This window comes from Elephantulus edwardii, unplaced genomic scaffold, assembly GCF_000299155.1.
Source record: "Elephantulus edwardii isolate Elephantulus edwardi_28Jun2011 unplaced genomic scaffold, EleEdw1.0 scaffold00132, whole genome shotgun sequence".
Taxonomy (NCBI): Eukaryota; Metazoa; Chordata; class Mammalia; order Macroscelidea; family Macroscelididae; genus Elephantulus; species Elephantulus edwardii.
In genome coordinates, this window is record NW_006399882.1 from 8,786,400 (window position 1) to 8,795,167 (window position 8,768).

General features: G+C 46.7%; 1 pseudogene; it reads left to right on the forward strand.

Moving 5' to 3' along the window:
* Positions 1 to 2,105: 2,105 nt before the first annotated feature.
* LOC102857037 lies at positions 2,106 to 2,551 on the forward strand (annotated as a pseudogene).
* Positions 2,552 to 8,768: the final 6,217 nt, after the last annotated feature.

The following is an 8,768-nucleotide window of genomic DNA, read 5'->3' on the forward strand; positions in this document are numbered from 1 at the left end:
TAGACAAGCAGGAGTCGTGCGCCCTGCAGTGTCTCCAGCGCGGGGCCTGCCCCTTTGCCTGACGGATGCTTATTAGCGGAAAGAGCGCTGATGGGGTCAAGTGGAAGTGACTGTTGTTCATTGGTTGGTGGCAATGAAGAAAGGATCAGGGGACAAATCCAAGCCAGAGGAAGGAGCCAAGGTGGTTTGGTAACAAATAAGGGCAAGGAAGGACAGGATAGTCCAGAGTGACCCAGCGTGGAAGGATGGCCGCGGCTAGTCTGTCATTACTATTGTGTGTCCTTTCCAGCCTCCCCTCCGCCTGTCTCACTGGCATTATGGAGGATGTTAATGCACCTTTAACCTGTCATCCCAGGTTTATACAGAAGACTGTCAGAGCGGAGGAGTCTCCTTGATAGGGGCCAGGAATGGACAGGCCCAGTGAGCTGGATGGGGTACTTCTGTGCCATAGATGGCATGAGGGGGTCCTTGGATGGACATGCGTAATGGTACTGGGGTGGGCTTGGGGGTGCAAGCAGAATGTTGGTCTGTGAAGAAGTTAGGGATGCAGGAAGGTTTCAGCAAGCCCCAGTCTGACTACTATGGGAAGTAGTCCACTTATGGGAAGGTTCTAGATCTCAGAACCTCTGCCCAGGGCTTCATTGACCTATTCCGTGGGGAAGGAGTGATCAGCTGACCTCAACAAGGTGGAAGGAGGGAGGACAGCAAAGCTGGTCTGGTAGTGTCCCCTCTCTCTCACCTTGAAGAAATTAAAGCCGTTTACTTTGTCATGTGTATAAAACTTAACACGTTTTCTTTTACGCTGGAGACATAATTTATCCAGATACTTGGGAATTTAATTGAATTTTTAAAAAATTAATCTTAATGCAAGTTTACAGAGACTTAGGGTTTCCATTCATTCATTGTTGCACTGTTCTCCCTCCCTACCGGCTCCCCCCCAATTTACTTTTCTCTTTGAAAAGTAAAAGAAAAATTCTTTCATTGTTATACAGTCCCTCTCCCCAAGTCGACTCCACCTTGCAGACTTAGTTCTGGACTCCTGTCATGACAATAATACCTAGTCATATATCTCTTTTAAACAGTTCTCTTCCTCATCTGTTTCAATCAGTATACATTATTTATTCTCTCTTTCTCAGTCTTCCCTTAACCCTGATGTCAGTCCCGTTTTACAACAGTGGCCCTATGCAATATTTGTCCTTTTGTGACTGAGATCTTTTACTCAGCTTAATGTCCTCCAGGGTCACCCATTTTCTATATTTCATGAGTTCCTTGTTTTTCAATGCAGCATAGTATTCCATTGTGTGAATATACCAGAGTTTCTCAATCCATTTGTTTGTTGATGGGCACTTGGGTTGTTTCCAACTCTGTTACTGAAGCTGCAATAAACATGGGTATGCATTAATTGAATTTGTTTTTAAGCAAATGTTTCTTCCTCTTGTGAAATAACTGCTGAGCATTAGAAATTGAGCATCATGGTTTTGGCCAGTTTGAGGAAGAACAGATATGTGTTTTGCAAGAAAAGAGAGGATTTGGGAAACTCCACCACCTGGGAGTCCTGCCTTCTGCTCTTAATTCTAGTCCCCAGCATTAACCTTCTGAGACCCTTGGGGACCTCAGAAGGTCTTTGGTCCTGGTTGAATGGATGAGTGGGTGTGAGCCCTTTGTCAATACCTTAGCCTTGGATCTCTGGGCCACAGGTCACCATCAGGCTTGGGCTTGTGTCCTGGGGAAGACATAAAGAAAGGGTCTTCCAGGGCAGGCTTACCTGTTGAAATTTGGGGTGTGTCTTAGTTGCAACTCTTGGGTTGGTAACTAATGAGTTGGTTTGAGTCCATCAGTCACTCCATGAGAGAAAGATGAAGGATTATGTTTCCGTAAAGATTTACAGTCTTTGAAAGCTGGTAGAGGGTCACCATAAGTTGGAATCAACGTGATGGCAGTAGATTTGGCTTATTTGGTTTTTAGCAGCATTGCACTAGGGTCTGTGAAAGAAAGGAAGATCCTTAATGAGCTGGATTGACACAGTGACTGCAGCAATGGGCTTGAGCACACCAGAGATTGTGTGTTCAAGAACTGAATCGCACTCTTTTGTGTAGGTGACTGAAATGACATTAAGACTGAGGAAGACCTGTAAACTTAGGGGCCACGTGAGCCACGGTCACAGCGCATTGGGAAGCACTGGAAGATCCCTGGAGGCCGAGGTAAAGCAGTGGCTTGCATCACCACAGGATCAACTTTGACAAATACCATCCTGGTTATTTTGGAAAAGTTGGTATGAGACATTACCACCTGAAGAAACAGAGCTTCTGCCCAACTGTCAACCTTGACAAATGATGGACTTTGGTCAATGAGGAGACAAGGGTAAATGCTGCAAAGAACAAGGTTGGAGCTGCTCCCATCATTGATGTGGTTTGATCGGGTTACTACAAAGGTTTGGGGAAGGGGAAGTTCCCAAAGCAACCAGTCATTGTAAAGGCCAAATTCTTCAGCAGAAGAGCTGAGGAGAAGGTTAAGGGTGTTGGGGAGCGGGGGCTGTGTCCTGGTGGCTTGAGGGTGTGTTAATTACATGGAGGTTGGTTAATTAAATGTTTTTCCCTTATGAAAAAAAACCCCAAAACAGAATCACACAGGCTTTGATCTGTTTGTAGAGTTACTATGACCTATTGGTAGCATCAAGATATATGGGTAATTAATAGATTGAAGTTGTCAACAGTTTTAGCTTGCTCAGGCCCACAATCAAAACTCTTGGAACCAGCAGTCAGGAAATCAAAAGACAAATTGGATTAGTAAAGTCTGCGGTCAGGGACCTTTCCAGAATGCTAAAGTGCAAAGATGTCAGTCTAGAGACCAAGGTGCTCCTTATGCAGGCCATGGTCTTTGCAATTGCTTGCTGTGCATCAGAGAGCTGGACAATGACCCAGGAAGGCAGAAGAATTGATGCTCTTGAATTGTGGTGCTGGAGAAGTGTATAGAACATACCATGGATTGCCAAGAGAGCAAACAGGTCTGTTTTGGAGAGTGTGAAACCAACTTTCTACTCTATGGAGGCAGAGATTTTGAAGCTTCATCTCACATACTTTGGGCATGTAGCCAGGAGGGACCAGTCCTTGGAGAAGGACATCATGCCTGGAAGGTTGGGGGGGCAGTGCAGGAGAAGACCCTGGATGAGATGGATTCACACAGTGACTGGGGTAGTAGGGTCAGGTGTGTTGGAGACAGTGAGATTGACTCAAGATAGGACAGGCTTCAGAGCTATTGTGCATAGCGTCGCTATGAGTTGCAGGTGACTTGGCAGCACGTAACCACAAACAACAACATGAGTTAGAGTCAGTGCAACAACACTTAACAACAGTTGCTGTAACAGAGATACCACAGGGGATGGCTTTATAAAACAGATATTATTCTTTTCCAGTTTAAGTCCCAAGTTCAGAGCTCTAGCTCTGGGGAAGGCATTAATCTGTTAGCTCTGGGGAAAGGTCCTTGACTCCTTTCAGTATCTGTGAGTCTTGTGTTCCTTAGAGATCTCCATGCTTCTTGGTATCATATCAGTCTTCCCCTGGGTCTAGGAGATTCTCAGCGTGGGCATCCTAGATCCAAAGGACATCCTCCATCTCCTCCTCTCTCTGCTCACTTCTTTTATCTTTCATAAGACATCACATCAGTACTGTGCTCTGAGTAAGAGTATTGCATCCCATCCTTACCCTTTGTCCTACTGGTTGGTCACATCAGATCACATGATGGAGGATGATGGATGGCGTCATTGCAGAACGGCCACACCTCTGAAAATCTTAGCCCGGCCAAATGGACTAGGAACAGTTTAGTCTATGCCAGGGAAGCCCATGGGGTCATATCACAGTGAATGCCCTGTCCTCCATGCCCGACGCCTCTGTACAGCTATCAGGCTATGGTCCAGGCTGTGTAGGATGTGGGCCAAGCCCATAGAATGGATCCTGGGCAGCCTAGCGTGTTAAGGAAGGCAGGCAGGGCCTACACTCCCCAGGGTGAGCCCCCAGCTTCAGCCTCCTGTCTCCTGAAGCCTGGACCCCATCGCAATATCAGCAAGGATGGGCTCTTAGTCCTCTGCTTGAGGTCTGCACTGACCTCAGTAAAGGAAGGGGTGCCTGGGCCAGGTGCTGGGTGTGGGTCAGTGTTGAGATGGTGAGAGCACAGCTGGCCAAGAGCTGACTTTAGTCTTGGGTGGATACCTCAGATCCCCTCTTAGGATTCCTTCAGCTATCCCCACATTGTCCTTGGAGGGGCCTGGAGCCCCGGCAGTAACACCTTTGTGGTGAGCCCTCTGGGAGTGGGGTTCACATAACACTGTCCTCAAGTTCCACAGAACACAACTGGATGATGGAGCTAGGCCCTTGGGTGTTTGTCAAGTGTCGGATCTGCCTCCTCCAGTGTCTTCAAGCCTGTCTGGCCTGGTACTGCATCTCTGGGTACTCGGTGAGGGAGTGTCTAGGACAACCTCCTTTTGTTTGAATGGGACCTCACCTCTGTTTAAGGTAGTGAGGACATCAGGCAGGGGAGGGAGAAAGTGGCCTCCGGGTGACCAGCTGATTCATGTGCCCACCAGGCCCTAGGATGCTGGAATCCTCCTGGCAGGGCTATCCATTCTTGTGCTCTGGGTTAAAGGCTGCATGTGGAATCTGTCCAGTGAGACACCCATGGTAGTTTTGCTTTTCTGAGACCCTGCTCCAGGGGGCTGGGCTTTAGGAGGCAGCGTAGGGTGTCAGAGGGCTCTTGGGTGGCACATGGGAGTCCAGAGCTGGCTCTGTGGGCAGACATTGGTTTGAGTTGTGGTGCTGAGGTATAAACCTGAACCTGGGGTGTAGGTAGTGACTCCCACCTAAGCATGCAGCCTCAGTCCTGCATCCCCCTCCTCCAGGCCCTAGGACCGCCTGTGACCTGGACTGAGGACCCTGAAGTTTCAAGAATATCTGGACCACCCTCTGATCCCATCCACTGGGCAAAATGAACTTGAGTCTCACCTGTACCACGGGCTGTCCTGCCCCAGCAGCAGTTTCTCTGGGTGGCAGGCATCCTCTGGCTACTTGCTGTGGTCACATAGCCCTGAGTTGGAGCACTGTCACCAAGCCTTTTCTTCCTTCACCTGTGGCAGTGGGGGACACCTGCTCTCCTGGGGATTACCCCTTCTCTGTTCATACCCCCTTTACATCTGGGGTGCAGCATCCTGGTCTCTGTGTCCCTGCTGCCAGCTGAGCATGTGCAGCTGCCTCCTAGTCCACTCTTATCTGGAGTTTGGGGCACTGGGAACCCTCCTCTTCTGGCAGGGCAGGTGGGGTTCCAGTGGAGGGTTGATTTCTGAGAGTGTTGGGCAGCCCCAACCCCTTTGGGAGGACCTGGAGCCTAATGATTTAAGCCAAAACCAAACCCGAGAAACAGACTGCTTTCTCTTTTCCCCCCAAGAGTACCTGGTGGGCTCACCTCTGACCTTTTGGTTAATAAGCTGAGTGTTTAATCATTGTGCCAACAGAGCTCATGTTAACTGATGATAGTTTAAAGACCCACCCTTTATCTAAACAGTCACTCTTCGGTTACAGGAACTGAGGCTCAGCATATTTCTGGCCCACTGCCATGGAGTCGATTCCTGCTCTGACCCCCGTGGCCAGGGTAAAGCTGCCCTGTAGAGCGCAGAGGCTGCAGATCCTTACAGGAACAGACTGCCTCATTCTTTCATAGAGTAGCTGGTGGCTTTGAACCTCAGCTTGTGCTTAGTAGCCAAGCATTTTAACCACAGTACTAACGGGACTCCTTTAACCAAATCCATTGCCAAAGTGTTGATTCCAACTCTTAGCGACCCTGCAGGACAGCAAGACTGCCTCATAAGGTTCCCAAGACTCTAAGTCTCTTTCTTCCAGAGTGGCTGGTGGATTTGAGTAGTTGACCTTGTGATTGGCAGCCAGTTGTCTTAACCACTGTGCCACAAGGATTGAGGGCAAAAGACAAATGGACTCTCTCCGTCTTCCCCTGTGCTGCCTCATTGCTGTGTTCCTAGCAGCCGTGGAGATCCTCACTCAGGCAGTGACCCCTCCTGCTGCTCTGAGACACGCTCCCCCGATAGCATCCCCGCTCCCCTCCAGGCTCAGGTACCCCAGACTCTGACTGCAGGTCCAGCTCTCCATCTCTCACTGCTGGCCCCTCAGCAGCTGGAGCGGCTTCCTTAAACAGTATTTCCCTTTGGGGACCCACCACTGGTGTGGGGATCCCAGCTCATGGACATGCTGTGGCACAAAGTGGAACCACCCTGTAGAATTTCTGAAGCCATCATTTACAGAAGCAGACTGCCTTGTCTTTCTAAGAAGCTGCTGGTGGGTTCAAACCTAAAAACTTTTGGTTGGTGGCCGAGTGCTTTAACAACTGTGGCACCAGGGCTCACTAGGAACACAATCTAATCTATTGCCCTCAAAGTGCTTGGACTCACAGCACCCCTACAGGACTGAGTGACAAAGTGACTGCAGTTATGGGTTCCAGTGTGTCAGACTGTGAGGGTGGCAAAGGGTTCCAATCTGATGTTCATAGGGGCGCTATGAATCAAACTTGATGGTCCCTAACAACACCACCACCACCACCACCACCACCACCACCACATTAGTGAATGGAGAAAAGGATAGAGTCCTGATGAGTAGCTCTCCACATTTTAAACCATGCAGTGTTCCCTTGCTGTGTTGGACAATGGCCTCTTGGTCTAGGTATAGGTTTCACATGAACACAAGTGTTCTGAGATTCCCATTCTTCTCAGTGTTAGCCGTGATTTGATATGATCCACACAGCCAAATGCCTTTGCACAGTCAATAAAGCACAAATAGGTATTTTTCTGGTTTTTCTGGTATTCTCTGCTTTCAACCAAGATCCATCTGACAGGAGCAATGCCATGGCCTCCTCTTCTGAATCCAGCTTGAATTTCTGGCAGTTCCCTGTAAATGTACTTTTTTAGTTGTTTTAAAATAATCTTTGGCAAGATTTTACTTGTGTATAATAAAATATTTATTGTTCAATATTTTCCACATTTTGTTGGATCACCTTTTTTTAGGAATGGGTACAGATATGGATCTATTCCAGTCATTTGGCCAGGTAACTGTCTGGCAAAGTTCTTAGCAGGCTAGTGTATTTGCATTTTGTTTTAACATGCCAATTGGTACACTACCAGTTTGTAGGCCTTCATTTTTTTTAAATTGAGATTTTAATGAAAGTTTATAGAGAACTTGGATTTCCATTCATTCATTGTTGCACCTCCCCCCCCGCCCCGAGTTCACTCTTCTCTTTGGAAAAAAATATTCTTTTACTGTTATACAGTACCCGCCTCCCCAGACCACTTTACTATGCAGCTCTTACTTTGGACTCATGTCATGCCAACTGGGCCTCATTTTTTACAATGTCTTTAGTGTGTAGCTTGAATGTTTTCCTTCATTACCACTGATTCTGGATCAAATGCTCTTTCCTGACCAGTCTTTTTTGTTATAGTGACTCTGTATTCCTCCTATCTTCTTTTTATACTTTCTGCATCATTTCAATATTTTGCCTATAGAATTGTTCAGTGTTGAAACTTAACACATATTTGTTTTTAAATTCTTTTTGTGTCCTTTCTAGTCAATCTGTATGCTGAACAAATCATTGAAAACCTTGCACTTTCTGAAGAAGAATTTACATCAGGTTTGGAGAAAGACTCAACGACCTGTGTCATGCAGATGACAGAATCTTTTTTGAAAGTGACAAGGGCTTGAAATGCTTGCTGCAGAAGATAAAATATGACAGCCTATAAGATGAATTACATCTACCATCAAGAAAACAAAAATCTTCATCACTGGACTAATGGCATGATGTTGTGGTTGGTATGTACCATTGAGTTGGTACTGACCCACAACTGATCCTCCAGAGGGTTTTCAGAGACAGTGAATCACATGGGAGGAGATTAATTGCCCATCTTTCTTCCATGGAACAGCCAGTGGATTTGAACTGTGTACCTTTACATTGGCAGCCCAACTCCTTACCACTAGGCCACCAGAGCTCTCTATAGTACATGAGAGATAGAGAAAATCTTGAAGTTGTCAGTAATTTAATCTTGGATCCACAGTTAACACCCACAGTAATAGTCAAGAAATCAAAGACGTGTTGCATCGAGAAAATGTGCTGTCAAGGATTTCTTCAAAGGGCAGTATTAGTTTAAAGACTAGAGTGCACCTGATCCAAGCTGTGGTCTTTTTAATTACTTCCTATTCACGTGACTGTTGGGATGATGACTAAAAATGACAGACAAAATCAATGCCGTTGAGTTGTGGTGTTGGGGAAGAGCACTGAATATCCCATGACGGCCAGAAGAACACACAAGTCTGTCTGAGAGGAAGTGCAACCAAGGTGCTGCTTAGAGGTGAGGATGGTGAATGTCATCTCACATACTTTGGGCATGTTGGTAGGAGGAGAAAATCCTAGGAAAAACATCCTATTGGGAAATGTGGAGGGTCAGTGAAAGAAAAGAAGATACACAACAAAGTAGATTGACACAGTGGCTGTCATAACGGGCTCTGTTGTATCAGAGGTGGGGAGGCTGGTGCAGGAGAGGCACGTTTTAATCTCTTGTTCCTAGTGTGGCTGTGAGTTGTAGCCAACTTGATAGCACCTAACAACAAAAAACAGTAAAAGACCGACCAAGAAAAGCCCTGGACCAGATGGTTTTACAAGTGAATTTTATAAAACATTTAAAGAAGAACTGTTACCAATTCTACATAAATTATTTCAGAAAACAG